Source organism: Physcomitrium patens, chromosome 20 (assembly GCF_059467195.1).
Source record: "Physcomitrium patens ecotype Gransden chromosome 20, ASM5946719v1, whole genome shotgun sequence".
NCBI classification, from domain to species: domain Eukaryota; kingdom Viridiplantae; phylum Streptophyta; class Bryopsida; order Funariales; family Funariaceae; genus Physcomitrium; species Physcomitrium patens.
Window position 1 is genome coordinate 11,840,202 of NC_143429.1, and position 18,453 is coordinate 11,858,654.

Sequence of the window (18,453 nt, forward strand, 5' to 3'; positions counted from 1 at the left end):
AAATTAATTCCATATTTTTAAAGATAAATATATTAAATTACTATAATTTTTAAAAATTTTCTTATATTTATAATTAAAAATATTAATAAAAAATATTACTTTTAGAAACTTTTGTTAACTTCTTTGCCAAAGTGGTGTCTTTATGTCTTTATAAAAGAAAGTATCATGTAAAATTTTATCTTATATATTAATAGTCACCTAAAATGTCAAGGACATAAATCTTAAAAATAAAAATCCTTAATATACTCTTGTGTCACTCAAAAGAACTAGAAAGTCATTCAAAGATGATGTCGTATTAAACTAAAATGGCTACTGTCAAAGAAAAAAAGTCTAGGAAGTCTTGAAATAAGACTAAAGACTAGAAAGGAATTAAAAAGAATGAAGAAGGCTTTATTCTTGCCTCAATATATATTCTTAATTAGGAGTTATATGACCATGTCTTTTAGGATCTCTAAAATGTGTTGACTTTGCAAGACATGTATCTTAACTTATGATGCAAGTTTTTTATATGTATACCACATAGTTAGCTTATTTTACAAGCTATGAACATGTGGTTAATTTATTGACCAAGTTTCTAACCTACCAATCAACTGCAAATACATGTAAAATTAAAACAATGTCTATGAAGCTTCTAGGAAGCTTATTTAGAAATATTTATGAAATAAATCTAGTTTTACTTATTTCTACTTAATGATGTAGGTAAAGATTAGAATAAATATATATGTTCATGATATTATCTCTCCTTTTAGAGACAAGTTCTATGAAGAATGGTCTTTATATGTTGAAAAAATCTAAGATACAATAAATTATATTTGCTAAATATATTCTGATCTTTGTTCTCTTTGAAGATGGTTAATAGGTCTTCTCAACCATTAACAATGTCTCATAACAAGGGGAGAAGACCACCCTATTATTTGGCCGTTATTTAGGCCTTTGTAACTTCCTTCAAATAAAACATTTGGAACACCATGAGAACTTGTTCTTACCTCTAATAAAATCACCAAATATTAGGAGTCTCTTCAAAGGTTGTGATACCAAATATGTTATATTTTTCCATCTAATTAAGGTAAAATATGTTATTTTTATGAATCTTCATCTTCATTACATTATTTTGAAGGTTGTAATAATTGCAATGTCTTATTTGATAAATCAAGAATTGAAAGTTCTTGAGTTGAATCTTCTCGTTGTTAGTTCTACATTTCCTTAACATCACAAATATATAGAAGCTACAAACAAAAGTAGAAGATAAAATGCTATCTTCCTTCGATCTTATTTCTTTTATAGTGAAGATTTGCTATTCTTTATCTTGATTTTGATCGATGTCATCAATGAAAAGCCTCAACTCTCTTTGTCGTATTTGCAAGATTTATTTGCTAGTTCCTATGTACATTCACTAACATCATATCTGTATCAATGAATAAGATATTCCAACCTATTTTGGCACTGCTTTAAATCTAAGACTTCTTTTACCTCAAACTTTTGATTATTATCTACTTTTATAAGAAGAGGTGGTATTTATCTTCTTTCTTAGATATTCATTGTCTTATATGACTTTAGAAGAGACACATGAAATATAAGGTGGATCTTCATAGGCTCTAATAGATGTAATTGATAAGCAACATGATCGACTTATTCTCAAATGGAACAAGATCTAAGCCTATAATAGTTCAATTTGTCACAAGAACAATGTTGTGTGGTAACATAATTATATGGTAAAAAATAAAAACATGGATGTTGTTATAGAAGAGCCTACTAAAAAGATGTAGTAGAAAATAAGAATAAATAATAGTAAGGTAATAAAAAGTTTAGTCTTAATATGCGTTTTAAAGAAGAGACTTCTATTTGCTTTGTAGGAGCATAAATATTTCAAATAAAAATAAATAAGACAAGTAATTAATATAGAAATATTTAGAAAGGAATTACTAATAGATTTAAGTAAAAATTATCTAAATTTATCTAATATTAATATCCAAAGAGGATCGGTTATCAAGTAGGATCAAAATTAAATCTTGAGACACAAAATTGCATACCTATGGTGACTCCAAGATTCTTTGGTAGAATGAAGAAAGAAATTTGAGAAAAAACTTGCAAAGAGATTTTAGGACATTATTTTTATATTAATTTAGTTAATATTTAATTTTTTAGAGATTTTTAAAGTTAGTAATATTCTTGATTGGATTAGATTTTGATAAATATAATTATGTTTATAGAATTGAGGATCTCTTGAATTTTGTGGTGTGTATGCAAGTAAAATTTGGGCACTATATTGGTGTTTTAGTTGTTAATGTGTAAAAATTTTGAGGTCAATTGAATAATTAGATTGAAGTTTGTGAAGGTTTTTGTGGCTTAAGGTCTCAAAAATTGGAATTTGAAGGTTAGTAAGTATTTTTAAGATCTTTAGTAATTTTTTTGTTGGATTGAAATATATATTTTTTATCTGAAGACTAGACTTGATTTTTCATAATTTAAATATATTTTAGAGGAAATTCAATGGTTCAAGAAGGAAATATTGGCACTGGAAGTTCAACATTCAGATTGGAATAGTAGGCTAGTTAATACCCGAGTAGAATTTAGGTTCAATCTTCTATTTGGTAAGTTTAATCTTCTTCAAATTTTGTGTGCTTGTTGACAACTTAGTTGTTGAAAGGTGTGTAAAATCTTAAGCAAGTTCAATGACACAATCAATAAATATTGAGGTCCTAAACTACTCTAAGATTAGATTAATTAGATTAGGATTTGATTTAGGATTTAAGAATTTGTTAATATTTAGGATTTGTTTAGGATTTAATTAGAATTTTAATTAGAATTTAAGTAAAGAATATAAGAATTATAACTAGGATTAAATTAAGATTCAATTAAAATTTATTTAAGATTTATTTTGAATTTTATTTTAATACTTTAATTAATATTTTTTAGGACTTCTTCAAGCTTCTTTTATAATTTCTTTGAAGTTTCTTTGAATTTTATTAAAGATTGATTAACATTGTTAAGATTTAGTTGGAGTTATTTAGGATTTTATTAGAATTAAAATCTTTTTGTTGTAATACTCCTTCTATCTTCAATAATAAGATACTCGGTACCTTCTCAAGCAAGGCTTCATATAACATGACAACAAGTAGTCTTGATATTATGATGGAGTAACTATACCTTATGACGTACATTGAATTGTGTTTGTTCCTTGTAATAGGCATTTAAATTGAACTTTTGTCATTATTGAACTCTCTTTAATTGTGCCTTCATTATATCATGTAACTCTAATAAATGATTTGTCAAATCTTTTGCTATAGGATTATAAACTTTTAAAAAGTCAAAAGTATCAAGTCATGGATGATAATCATAATTGATAAAAAAAAGGTGTTTTTTGAGTAAAAAAATATACTAAATTATTGTGTGCAAACTTTTCCAATGGCAAAAAAATTGTTCAATCATCTTGATGATAATTGATGATACACCTTAAATACTGTTCTAGAACTTAATTCACTCCTTTTGTTTGCCTATCAATTTGAAGATGAAAAGCTAAAGAGATTTTTATATCTATCTTTAGAATCTCAAAAAGAATTTTTCAAAATCTTGATATAAATTGGATTCTCTTATCTGATATAATATGCTTAGACAATCCATAATAGCAATAGATATTGTCAAGAAAAAACTTAGTCATTTCTTTACTTGTCATAGATTTTTTATATGATTCAAAATATATCATATTAATAAAATGATCTACTATCACAAATATAGAATCATACAAACTCAAGATTAAAAGATTTTTGATAAAATACATAGAAATAGAAGACCATGATTGTTTTGGAATATGTAATAGCTGAAGAAGTCCAGAAGGTGAATGGCAAGGAGTTTTAGATCTTAAACAAATATCATATAATTTTACAAGGTCTTTGATTAACTTTCACGTTCAAGGCGACCAAAAAGCTCTTGACATTAGCTCCAAAGACTTGTTATATCTAAAATGTTTAGCTGTTAGAAAGTCATGATGAGCTTGAAGAATATGTAATCATGCCTTACCTTCTAGAGTGTATAATTGTCCTTCAAAATAGAGTAGCTTATTCTTAAATTCAAACTTGAAAGTATCATGAGATTTAGAAGAAGGATTCTTGATATCATGGATAAGAAGATCAAAAGATATACTTGATTGAATTTTTTGTTGAAATGTTGAATCAACAATCAATGTTGATTTTATTGATCAAAGATAAAAATATTTTGGCTTCAAGAGAATCATTCTTTGGTGATAAAAAAAAAATCTCTTTCTTTTGATGCAAATAAAAATATCTAAAAAAGACATTTGACAAGCTTTATTGTTTTTTGAGTTGATAAGTAATCTTGAAATCAAATCTTGATAAAGACATGCTTCAATGAATTTGGTAATGATTCAAAATATGTGCCAACATGAAGTACTCAAGATTCTTGTGATCTATATATATGGTGACAAGATTCAAAGTATCTTAGTTTTTATCTTGGATCAAAAGAATAATCTCAATAAAGATCTTTATTGCTCAAATGTTTTTAGAATGGAAAGCTATTCAATGGAATTTGTCATCTACTCCCATGTATGACAGTACTACACCTAAGACAAAGTCAAATGCATATGTTTCCATGAAAAATACCTTTGAGAAGTTCACATAATATAAAATTGGTACAAAAGTAAATTCTTTTTTTAAAGCATCAAACTATGCTTTGACTTCTTTACTCCATTCAAGTTTGTCTTTACAAGTCAAATGTGTAAGTGGAGCTGTAACTTGAGAATTGTTTTTGATAAAGATGCAATAGTAATTGATAAAGCCCAAAAGTATTGCATGTCTCTTATTGTTTTTGAAATCTTCCAATCCATGATAGTTTGGACCTTCTTTGGATCCATCATTAGTACTTTGTTAGAAATAATATATCCTAAAAAGTCAACTTGAGTAGTATGGAATATATACTTTTTTAACTTGGCATATAATCCTGCATCTTTAAGTTTTTGTAACATATGACAAATATGAACTTTATGCTCTTCTGTAATCTTAGAGTAAATTAAGATGTCGTCTAAATAATAAATAAAAAAATTATTAAGAAACTTAAAAAAGACATCATTTATTAGATGTTGAAAAACAACGGATACATTTGTGAGTCCAATAGACATAACATTATATTCAAAATGCCTATACTTGATTCAAAATGTATTTTTCCATTCATCTCCTTTTTTAATATGTACCAAATTATATACTCTTTATAGATTTATTTTTGTATAGATCTTTATTTAATTAAATTCATTAAAAAGACTTAAAATCAAAAGTAGAGGATATCTATTCTTGATGGTGAACTTATTGAGTAATCAATAGTTTACATACATCTACAAAGTTCCATTTCTTTTCTTCATAAATAAGATAGGAGCTTTGTTTAGAGATTTAGAATGATATATGAAATTTTTAGCCAAATTTTTATCAATGTATTCCTTGAGTACAATCAATTCATTTTATGATAGGCTATAGATTGGTCCAAATGGTAGTTGAACTCCTTAAAGATTGATTGAAAAATCATAACGATAATACTTTGAAAAAATATCTATATATATTTTTTCAAAAACATCCTAGAAATCTTGATACTGATTAAGAATACTACTTGATGTCTTTTCACTATCAAAAATAGGCATGGCATATACAACAAAAGTTGATCCTTCTTTTGTGGCATGCATGAAAGCTCTTGTACCTATTAGTAAGGATTTGGATGTACTAGACTTATTTATTTCTACTTGTCTAGCAAGATTTTGGATTAAACTACTAAAAAAATTAAGATTATAAGAAATCTAATCTATTTAAAAATTATATTTTTTTTAATAAGATAATCTTAAAATAATTATATTGCATAGAGATCTTATCACATTAAATATTATTATGCTATTATGATTCTTAATTTTTACATCTATTCTTTATATAATCTTTTCTTTTATAGACAAATCAAACAAATTCAATAAATTAAATTTGATGAGGGTAATCTCCAACCTCTAATATCAAATAAAAATTTCTACAAAGAAAGGTAATTCACTTTCTGTCACGGACATACACATGTAAAGCAATAATTATCTATATGATTAAATAAAAGTAAGTAAAAATAAATTAATTCTATAATATCTTCTATAGAAGCTTCATAAACATTGCTTTGATTTTATAGATGTCTATAATTGATTTTTTAGGTTAAAAACGTGGTCAATAAGTTGGCCATGTGCCACACATGTTGATAGCTTGAAGAACAAGCTAACTATGTAGCCCACATGTAGAAAATTTGGCTTGTAAGCTAAGGCATGTATCTTGCAAAGTCAACACATATTAGATGTCTTATAGAATATTACCACGTAGCTTCTAATTAGATAGTATATATAGAGATAAAAATGAATCTTTCTTCACTCTTATCAACTCTTTTCTTGCTTTTAGTCTAGATTTAAGAATCTTTGATTTCTTTGTCTTTTGGTAATATCCATTCTATTTTTTTTTTTAATATGCATACTATTTTATTACTATTTTGTCACTTTTCTTTTAACACAGACTTTTTAGGTTTATATAACTTCTTCGAGTTCATGTCTTTGATAGATTGACAAGAGTACAATAATAATATTAGAGCTTTATCTTCCCTTGATTTAGAGTAGATTACCTCTTTTTCTAGATAAGACATAAGCATATTAGAAGTTACGGATTATCTTCTTCTAAATTAATATTATTCTTAGTATCTTCTTTGTTCTCAAGTCTCCTCTTTTGCTTATTTTGAGCAATATTAGATATTTATTTTTTAAATATTATGATGGCAGAGCTTGTTGAAATGAAAAGTACAATGGCACAGATACAAGAGCAATTATGGGAGTCAATGCTTGCGATGCATCAACTCAATTTACTACCACAAGGAGCAATAAGAATGGCAAGAATTGAAGATATAGATATGATTGGATCTACTTCAACATATGTACCTAATTATGCCCCTTTTCCTATGATGGAACATTCTTTCAATACTAAAAAACCAAGAGTTTCCATGCTTGAGAAGTTAGATGATATAAGATCTAAGTTTTGAAGATTTATCAATCAAGTACAATTTGTGATTGAACTTCAACTCCAAACCTATCCAACTCTAAGATCATAAGTTAGATTCATTAGTACACCTCTTTTAGATTTAGTATTATCATGGTTTTCATCTTTTTTTGAACAGCAAGATCAAATATTAGATAATTTGGAGATTTTTTTTAGCAAAGTTTTGATCCATGTATGAAAAACATGATGCAATTCATGTTGCAACCAACAAGATCTATATTTTATGACAAGGCAATTGATCTGTAATATTGTATGCTTCACAATTTTGATAACTTGTAAGTGATATCAAGTGGGATGATACTACACTTATTAGTCAATTTTTTTTAGATTATAATATGAAGTTAAGAAATTGATGCTCAATTTACCTGATCCTCAAACATTAAGTTAAGCAATTGACTTTGCTGTGAAGTGAGACAATCAACTTTTTGAATTTTGATCCAAGAGTCGGTCAAATAAGCCTCAATGTTACTATAATTCAATGGCAATATCAACTCCTTCTCAACACATACATTTAAAAGTAGAAGATATGTAGATTGATGTGATATGTTTCAAACCTCTTATTGAGTAAGGAAAGATTTGTCGAAGTCAGAAAAAATTATGCTTATATTGTGGAGAATCTAAAGACACTACTCAACATTGTCCAAAGGAGCAATGTAATTATAAATTGAAGAGTAAAAATATCAAAGAAGATAATATATTAGAAAATGAGTTTGTTCCAGCTATAATAAGAACCGTACAATTGGAACCTTATACAATATTTAATGAAGGTCATACTCTCTCCTTAGAACCCTCTCCTTGTTTTATAATAAACATTATTTTAAGACCTATACATTACAAAGCCTCTACCTTTTTAGATTTAGGAGCCTTAGCATGTTTCTTAGATGAAGAATTTACTAAAAGACTTAGCATATCTTTATTAAGAAAAACTAAACCTGTTCATGTAGAAATCATACATTGTCATTTGTTGTCTTCTAGAGATGTTACTTACAAAGCTCTTCCTATAGAAATAATAACCAATGGTCATAATAACTTTGTGGCATTTAATATCATTAGATCTCTGTCTAATGCAATTATTTTAGGCTTATTGTGGTTAAAAAAATACAACCTTCAAGTAGATTGAATTTCTTGTACTCTCAAATTTTCTAAAAGTTTAATTAAGATTAAAATTAATCAAGTAAAAAATCACAAGTCTAGTATAATTAAACTTATGTTTTGTAAATGCAAGAGCTTTCTTGCATATTACAAAAGAAGGATTATCTTATGTCATTTATGCCATATCCATTTCTAATGGTATAAAGACTTCAAGTGGCATTCCAAGCAAATATCAAGAATTTTAAGATATATTTGAAAAGAAAATGTGGATACTCTTCTAAAACATCATTCCTATGACTGCTCAATTAATCTTCTAGAAGGAACACAACCGCTGTTTAGACCAATCTATAATTTATCACAAAACGAGTTAGCCAAACTCAATTCGTATATTAAAGTGAATATAGCCAAGAAAATATGCCATTCTAAGTCTCCAACAAGAATCCCAATTCTATTTGTGAAGAAAAAAGATGGATTATTGTAGATGTGTATTGATTATGAAGGATTCAACAAGGTTATCATGAAGAACAAGTATCTACTACTTTTAATATCTACAATTTTTGATGACTTGAATCAAGTTAAGATCTATACAAAAATAGATCTATGAGGAACATACAATCTGGTATACATCAAAGAAGGAGATGAATGGAAGACTACATTTCAAACTAGGTATAGATATTTGAATATAATGTTATGCCTTTTGAACTTACAAATGCACCAAAAACTTTTTAACATCTTATGAATGATGTTTTCTAAAAGTTTTTAGATGATTTTTTTGTCAATTATCTATACAACATGTTGATGTATTCTAAGAACACAAAAGAATATAAACTTCATATTTATCATGTATTACAAAAATCAAGAGATGCCAGATTCTATCCTAAGATAGAAAAGTATATATTCCACTTTACTCAAGTTGACTTCTTACATTACATTATTTCAAACCATGGACTTATGATGGATCCTAAGAAAGTTCAAACTATTTTGGATTGGAAGATGTCAAAAACGATCTGAGATGTCTAATATTTTTTAGAATTTTTCAACTACTATTGGATCTTCATCAAGGACTTCTCTCAAATTGCAACTCCACTTATACGTTTGACTTATAAAAACAAACTTCAATAGAATCAAGAAGTCAAAGCAATATTTGAAGTTTTAAAGACAACCTTTGTTTCTGCACCAATCTTATATTGCATTGACTTTTTTAAGATATTCTTTATCAAAACAGATGCATCAGACTTTTTTTTTGGATGTTGTATTATTACAAATAGGAATAGATGATGAACTTCATTCAATAGCTTTTCATTCCAAGAAATTTTTAGCAGCAAAGATTAACTATGAGATTCACAATAAAGAGCTTTTTGTAATTATGGATTTTTTTTAAAAATAACATCATTATTTACAAGATACTTTTAATCTAGTCATTGTATATATAGATCATAAGAATCTTAAGTATTTCATGTCTATTTGTGTTTTGAATCATTGCTAGGCTTGTTGGAACATGTCTTTGTCAAGAATTGAATTCAATATCACTTATCGATCAAAAAAATAATAAGATTTATTTGATGCTATTTCTAGATATTTTTATCATGCATTTAAATAAAGAAATGTAGCTTTTGATCAACAGAGGATAAATTTATTGAAGCTAGAATAATTTCATCTTCAAGCAATGAAATCAACATTGACTATTGACTCAACTTTTTTCAAACAAATTCAATCAAGTATGTCCTTTGATCTTCTTATTCATGATATCAAAAATACTTTTTTTAAGTCATGTAATACTTCTAGGTTCAAGTTCAAGAACAACCTACTTTATTTTGAAGGACGCCTATATGTATTAGAAGGACAAGCACGTTTACGTGTTCTTCAAGCATGCCACAACTTTCTAGCAGTAGGACATTTTGGATACAATAAGACTTTAGAGCTAATATCTAGAGATTTTTAGTGGTCGCAAATATGGAAGGCTGTAAAAGACTTTGTTCAATCATGTGACATTTGTTCAAGGTTAAAAACTCCTCAGTATTGACCTTATGGATTTCTTCAGCCATTACCTATTCTAGAACAACCATAGTCTTCTATTTCTATGGATTTTATGACGGATCTTTCAGTCTCAGGATTGTGTGATTCTATATTTGTGATAATAGATTTTTTTACCAAGATGGCATATTTTTTTACTATATACAAAATATATTATACGTGAAGAAACTGCCAAGCTCTTCCTTATCAATATCTATCAATATCATGGATTGCCAAAAGATATTACATCGGATAGGAGGACTTAATTTATATCAAGATTTTGGAAAATTCTTTTTAAGATTCTAAAAGTGGACATAAAGCTTTCTTCGGCCTTTCATCCTCAAATTGATGGAAAGACAAAGCCCGTTGTGAGCTTTCAATTATACTCTAAAATTTAATTTTTTTTTATTTTCCTATTTTATGATAATTGGATATATTAGATTAGGATTTATATAAGTAAAATTTAGTTTTATAGAATTTTTAGGATTAAAATCCTTGATGGTATAAATTATAGTCTAATTCCTTGAATTAAGTTAATTAAGACTAAAGTGATAAGAGTTACAAAATTAGAATAATAACTTAGTTAGTTTAATAATTTAGAGATTATTAGTCATTACTATGAGGGTTGATTAAAAGCCTATGAGTGCACCTATAATCATTCACATGATTTAGGAGTTGGAATTATAATTCTCTAAAAGATTTAGTAAAGTTAGCAATGATAATTTTGAGTTTTCCTCCGAATTCGACAAGTTCAAGTGGTTTGGTAGTTCTTCTAATTAATGGAAGTCTTTTTAATGCAATGGTGGCACGAGATTTATTCCGTGGAGTGAAGAAAATAAGATCAGTACCCTCTCCTTCAAAATACAAGTGAAGCAATGAAATTCTCATTTTGAAGAATTTTACAAAAAAAATTACCAATATCCTTGTAAGTAAAAACTTCCATAAAAATTATAATTGAGCATGGATTGAGGCATGTGAGTAGTCGATCTTAGCTTAGAAAAGTGTTTTGAATATAGTGGTAAAGTCAGATTTACCAAAAACTGATTTCTTGACCACTTACAAGAGCCATCAGTCTTGATAATGAGATTGGCTCTTAGATGAATGAAAGTCATAGATCTAGATTAGGGATCTTAAAAAACAAGGGTGGAGATGTAGCCACCCTTCTATGAGCCTCCACTCAATTATTTAAGAGAGGCTTGGTTTTCCAAGCCTTCTCTCTTTCTTCTTTTGGGTGAAGAGCGAAGCTATGCCAAAATTTGGCCAAAATCCTAATCTTAATTTTATTTAGAATTTAAATCTCATTGTGAACCTTGTGATTGTATGTGTATGGATTTTGAATTATGAAGGATGGTCATTGTAATTGTCATGTTATTTATTCTACAAATTCCTTTAAGAATAAACTTGTATAGGGGAATTCAAACTCAAGAAAAGATTAAGTGCATGAGCTTATAAGTTAGGGTCACTCAATTAACTGTAATCCAAACCATTAAAACATCAAGAAACACTACAATGCTTCCTTTCAGGAACAATATTCCTTCATCAACTGATAACCACAATGTGTAACCTTGCACTCTCAAAAGACTGCTTAAAACTCATAAATTCCCATCCAACACCAGAAAAACAGGCTTCACTCCAACTAATCTAGATTCACATAATTTCTGTAATCACAGACTTTCTCTATCTAAAACACATGCAACTTTCAATAAAAAACAATCATAATCTTCCAATTATAATCAATCTTCCAATAACTTCTCATATAATTTAATCACATAAAATTCTAATTATATAATCAATAATTCATAAATCAATCTCTGATTTATTCCATAGAGTCACTTCTCAGTATTCAGAAACTATCCATTACTCTTCAACAACAAAGAAAACAAAGAAAAAACAAAGAGGTAGCACTAAGCTTAACCTCGGCTCATAACTATTACAGTCTGGCACCCCGATGTTGGGGTAGAGAGAGTTTGCCTCAAGAAAACGCTGGGCTTTTGGCTATCACTAATTATTTAATCAAGCTTGAAAATAAGGGAAGCCCTAAGTTTATATATAAATTTTCCCTTTTTGAGCAATTACACCAAATACACAAGCCTCAAGTAACCAACAACATCCAAAATATGATAAAATCCTCTAAAACCTTGTATATTCTTTTGTGGAGATTTTTCCAAACTTCAACACCTCATATCACTTAATCCGACCGTCCAAACAAACTCAAATTTTACATGAGGTACTAATGTATTTTAATTAACTCTTACAACAATTATCAACCACAAATTCATTGCGGATTTTAAGATATCTTGAAAATCCTAACAGTCGCTTCAAACCCTTGTCTTTATATACCTATGTGTAATTTTCTTCATATCTCACATAATATAAGTTTAAATGCCACGAAATTTATATTTATAGCTTTTTAATATAAAAGTTTATATTCTTCAAAAAATTTGAGCCAAAAATTCGTCCGAATACTCAAGTTATTGCTCCAACCATTACTACAAATAAAACATCTTACTTATTGCCTTTGATTTGGAAGCGCCACCTTTAATTCCTTATAACACCTTCATATGAACTCCAAAAGTAATAATTCTTTCATAAAAGATGTAGGCCTTGTAATCGCTATTCCACTTGCACCTTTCGATCTTCAAAAGCTACTGTAAAACTCCTAGTATCTTCAAAAGAGTAACAATATATTTTAAATTAATACCTTAACTTCAAACGGCTATAACTTCTTCACCCTAACTCCAAATCCTCTATTTTTTGCACACAAATTGTACTCCAAATCCTAAACTCTATAACTCTAGCTTGTAATCTCCAAATGCATTCTTTGAAGTCGCCAAAATTCTTGTTAAGGTCGTGGGCAGCCTCCTCAAAGCCCATTGGACATGATATTCGACCAATAGGGATGAAGTTTCCCATTCCTTGCCTTCATCTGACCATGCCTTGCTTTCATCCCTCCCAATTAGCCTCTTCTTAGTTTAGATTTTTATCTTTAGGCTTCCACCTTCTCCCAAGGCTTCATACTAAACATTTAGGTCTTATATATTTTTTTTAATGTCAAAATCAAAACAAGTAAAGAAATAAAGTAAAGTTTTTTATACCAACTCTTTTTAATTTAATCTACTAACCACTCTTACACACATCTAGATTTATTAACATATAATATATTTTAATTAATTTTTACATATTGTAAGCATTTACAATATGACACCGGCTCATGACTATCATAGTCTGGTACCCCAAAAAACTTCTACAACTCCTATATAATTCATTCTAATTTCCAGATTCTAACCGTAATCCTATAATAACTACTTTGAATAACTAAATCAACCATCCGTCCTCTTGAACTGACTATTCTATGGATTATTAGTCTATTTTACTAATATCTTACAAAAACGAACTAATATCTATTCTACGTAGCGCCACTCTTATCTGTGCAGCATCTTTGCAAACACACAATTGTTACCTATCTAAAAACTACTTAACAAAATTCTACAAAATTACTATTTCCTCTGGCCCACCTAATTGATCATTTGCTACATTATCTAATGTGGGTTCCACTGATTCTGGTTCTAAATTCAAATCTTCCTCCTCCTCTAATCCATCCATCAGCTCCTTCCTCAACTGGTTTGATAGATCTTCATTATATTCACCCAATTCACGGACTTGAGCTTCCAGTTTCAAGATCTGGGCATCATGGAGTTCCAACTGATGCTGCTACTGACTCATCCATTCTGGAACATCTTCAATTGACACTTATGACTGACTTCTCTCTATTAACTCTTCCGTCAATTTTGCCACCTCAGCTTGTAAAACTTCGATTTCGAACCTCAACTTCTCCATTTCGTATCTAGATTGGTCACTCAATGTCTCTTTTTCTTTCGTCAATAACTCTGCCTTATTTCCTTTCACCTTCAACTGGCATTTGAGTTTTTCCTATTCCAAATCCCATGTCTTGCGATTCTGGATCAATTCGTCCCATTGTCCTTCTATAATCCATAAAATGTGTTCTTTTTCTTTCGTCCAAGCTTCTTATTTCTTTAAAAATCAGATATGTAATGTTAACTTGGATTCAGCATTTTCTTAGAGTATCCGTTCTTTCTTTGTGATTTTTTTCCAGTTCAGCACTGATATCACCTTCTTGTTGTCCTCCAAATCCCGTTTGCTACTGTCTTATTTGTCCGTAGTTCTCTTTGTACTTTCAATTGCCATAACGCTCTCTTTTTCAAGCTTTTAATTGGAACTACTATTCTCGAATATACTAGAAACACAAGAAATGGCACTCCAACCAATCCAAAATAATACCACAGAATGACTTTAATTAGTGCCTCACTCCTATTCTTTTACTACCTGGTGATACTGACAACAGATTATCCATACTGTCTGTGAAAGGTAATGGGAAGTAATCTTTCTTGGTGGTTGCATTAAATTTCTAGAAATCCTGACAAATTCGGATTTTTCTATTCTTTTTTGGCACCATCATGATTGGAGAAACCCACTCACAATTCGGTACTAGGTAAATAAAACCAACTGCAAGAAGCTTGTCCAATTCCTCCTTCACCATGAGAGAATATTTAGGATTAAGGCAATGTTGTCTTTGTCGTATCGGTTTAGCGTTCTTCTCTAAAATGATATAATACTCACAGACTTCAGCGGAAATACCCTTTAAATCAGCATAAGTCCAAGCAAAAGTGGACTTATGGTGCAAGAAAAATTCTATCTAACAGGTCAATTCCTAGTCCTTAATACCTTTGTAGATCTTAATTGTTCGAGGCTCTGCTATGGTCGCCAAGTTCATAGTTTGACATAAAGGTGCAATGGCGATGTTTTGTTTCAACCCCCGTGCTAGTTGAAAATCAGTTAGTAAGTCTGACATGTGTAAAGTATTGAATCTTGTGTCAAGGGCACTAACATGGTGCACATCATACTTGATCATCCAATCAATACTAACATAAACAGACCTTTTCAAATCCGTTAGGTATATCAAGTACTCCCCTCGACCTCCACATTGATACACCACTCCAGGGTGTTGCGTTGCCTCTATGGGCACCTCCGTAATTGGTACAATTACGTCTTCATCAGAGCTAAGCTCATTATTCGACGTCAATTCAAATGTTGGAAATTGAGATTCTCCATGATAATGTATTGGGTACATTTGTAATACCATTTTATCTCTGCCTTTGCCAATTATCAAAGTTTCCCAACCCCAATCGTTCTTGGCCTTCGCTTGATAAAGTCAAAGTCGTCCCAATAAAATTAGATACAAATGTTGTAGCCAAAAGATGATTTAGTCAATTACATATGCAATACTAATAATTATAGTTTGAACACTCCGTAAAATATCCATTGGTTTAACGTGGCTATGATCTGACATCCGTAATACCAATGTCGTGGATACTAAGTATTCTAAATCTAAAGCATCCATTGTATCAGCGTTCATTAAATTGATGCTAGAACCACCATCCACTTGAATGCCTGAGATCATAACACCATCAATCGAAACAACGATGGTTGGTGCACCTGGGTCAAGGTTCAAACTGACTTCACAAACTTCCTTAATACGTTGTCGATGTCATGTTAATGATGAATTTAATGTAGAACGATACTTTGGTGCGATTGTTAGAAGTTGCTTCATAGAAATAGAAGGCCAAATAGCATCCAGATCCTTCAAAATGTCATAGGGTTCCATATTTAGGGTAATACCCAATGTCCTCTTTCTTTTCATTGGTTTGAGTATCTTTCAATGGAAAGGACGTTTTTCAAAATGGCATAGAGAACGAAACAACTTGAAACGGAACCGAAGCCTCTATAATCGGGATCTCATTGGGTTGCCCAACCGAGTCAGGTCTCATACTGGATAAGAGACCCATTTTAGGACCTGGATTAGATGGCCCCGTAATTGGATCAAATTGGTCCTTCACATCAGGCTCACCCAAATGTTGAATTGGTCCTTTTCCCTTTTGTTGACTCTTGGTAAGAACGGCTTGAACACATTCCACCCGATTTATCAGAGAATCTTAAGGACATTGATTTATCTCCTCAATTTTTCCTTGGTTTTGGATTTATTGATCCCGATTATTGAAATTGAATGGAGCATTATATTGCTGATAAGTATGCCTCGACTACTTGTAATTTCCACACAGTGGCACATAATCGTCACTAACTCTGGGATTGGGACTTTCATTGGCATAATGATCAATTTGTCTACAACGGAATAATGAAGTGGTCTTCTTGGACTCCCATCAGGCGTAGTGGATGTCTCCACTGGTATATACTTATTAGGCTTGTTCCACGTAGGATTAAAAAATGATCTTGGTTGTCCCATTGGAACGGAGGAAACTTGCTTCGATGACACTGGAGGAGTATATTGCTGATATTTCTACTGCTCCTTTTCCTAGTGCTTGGGATTTGATGCAGACCCTTGATTAAAATTGGAACTTTGAAAGTTATTGAATACTTGATTTTGTCGATTAGATCACTTTCCATTCCATCCAAACTTATTTTCCGATTGAACTTGATTGATGTCCCACTGAGTTGGTGGGATCATGGTTTGATTGCTGAATCATTGTTACCTTTGCAAATTCTAACAATTAGCTGTTAAGTATTTCCTTCGCAAAATGTACATTGATCCATCATTTATGAAGATAAAGGGCATTCTGTTACCAAATGACCATGGTCCTTATAATTACTGCATCATACATTGGTCCTAGTATTGGTAGGCTTTTGCATCTTCTTCTTATCTTTGGCCATATTGATGGCCATTTTCTCTATTTTCTTTGTCAAGTTCAACAACAAGGCTTCATTGGAATCTTTTGAAGTTGGTATTATTGGTAACTCTACTGCTTGTTGTTGATATGGAAAATATGGAGCATACGTTGTTGTCATGTTTGGTGGCATAGCTTGCAATGGGATGACATTAACTGGCTCCTAAATATTGGCACTAGAATTGGCTCTTTTTTCTAACATCCGTGGATAACTATCTATTGATCCGTTCCAAGTTGGATTTTGATAACTGCCTTGAATTAGAATCATCGTAGCTCCCGCAGTTAAAAACTGATCATAATGGCATTCCTCCCAAATCTTGGCTCTATTAAGAGATGTAATTATCGTAATTGGTTGAGCCTCTTTTACAAACATTTTTAGTTTGGATGGGTGCAATCCGTTGATTAATATGGACAATACAAAAGCCTTTGGCATTTGGTGATTTGGCCACTTACGGAGTTTATCTGCCACACGACCATAGTATGATTCCACTGCCTCTCTTGGATCCATTTTGCTACTCATTAATCTTTCTCAAAGTCGATCCTCAAAACCAATTGGGCAAAAATGGATTAAAAATATATTCTTCAATGCTTTCCAATTGGAAAATTGATCCATTGATTGACGGTTGTACCATTCAAATGCCATGTCCTTTAAGGTTGCTAGCAACAATCGTAACCAAATATCTTCGGTTCTTCCATTATTGGCTACACATGTTGTCAAAAACTAAGACAAATGTTGATTGAGATCCGCACCCAAAAAGCCCTTAAAAGTAGGTAATGGAGCCACACTGGTTGTGCGATCACCTACGTCACCCATTTAGACTGCTATTGGAACTGCCGGACCACTTGTCGTCATTGAAGAGCATAATGTGCCACTTAATCTCTTATTAAAATTACCACTGCCTTCTCCAATTATTTTTTCCAGACTTTTCAACCTCCTCAATTTACTATTATTATCCCTGAATAAGTTTATTAGTTAAATTAGAGGTAAAAATGACGAATTTTGATATACGTTGAATTAGTCTTTATTGGCAAGCAATTTATGCCATTCTATCGAATCAGTTTTTATAGAATCGACAGTTTTTACTATTGGGAAGGTATCCAACAGAGTATCCAATTCTTCTGTATTTCCTCCATTTGTAGTTAACAAGCTCAAGAGATACGTTGGGCTGTCGATAAAATTTCCTGCAAGTACTCTTGGTAATTTTCTTAACGATATATATATCTGAAATATTAGAGGTCGATCAGCTTTTGGGTATGCTCGGATATGCCGACAGGCATGCAACCATGGCTTAATCCAACTTTGTCGACGCTTCTTTTTTAACTTGCGTTCTTGCTTATTTTGCAATGATTCTCTTGCTTGTGCTTTCTCTTATCTTTCTTTCATTTGATGTTTTTTCTTTACTGCAATGTTTTCATTCTTAATAACCATAATCTTTTACTATATACTTCTGAATTTGCTTCTTATTTCTCATCTACTCATTCGGCAGTTAATTCCTAACACTCAATGCTATTGTCAATCCCCAGCA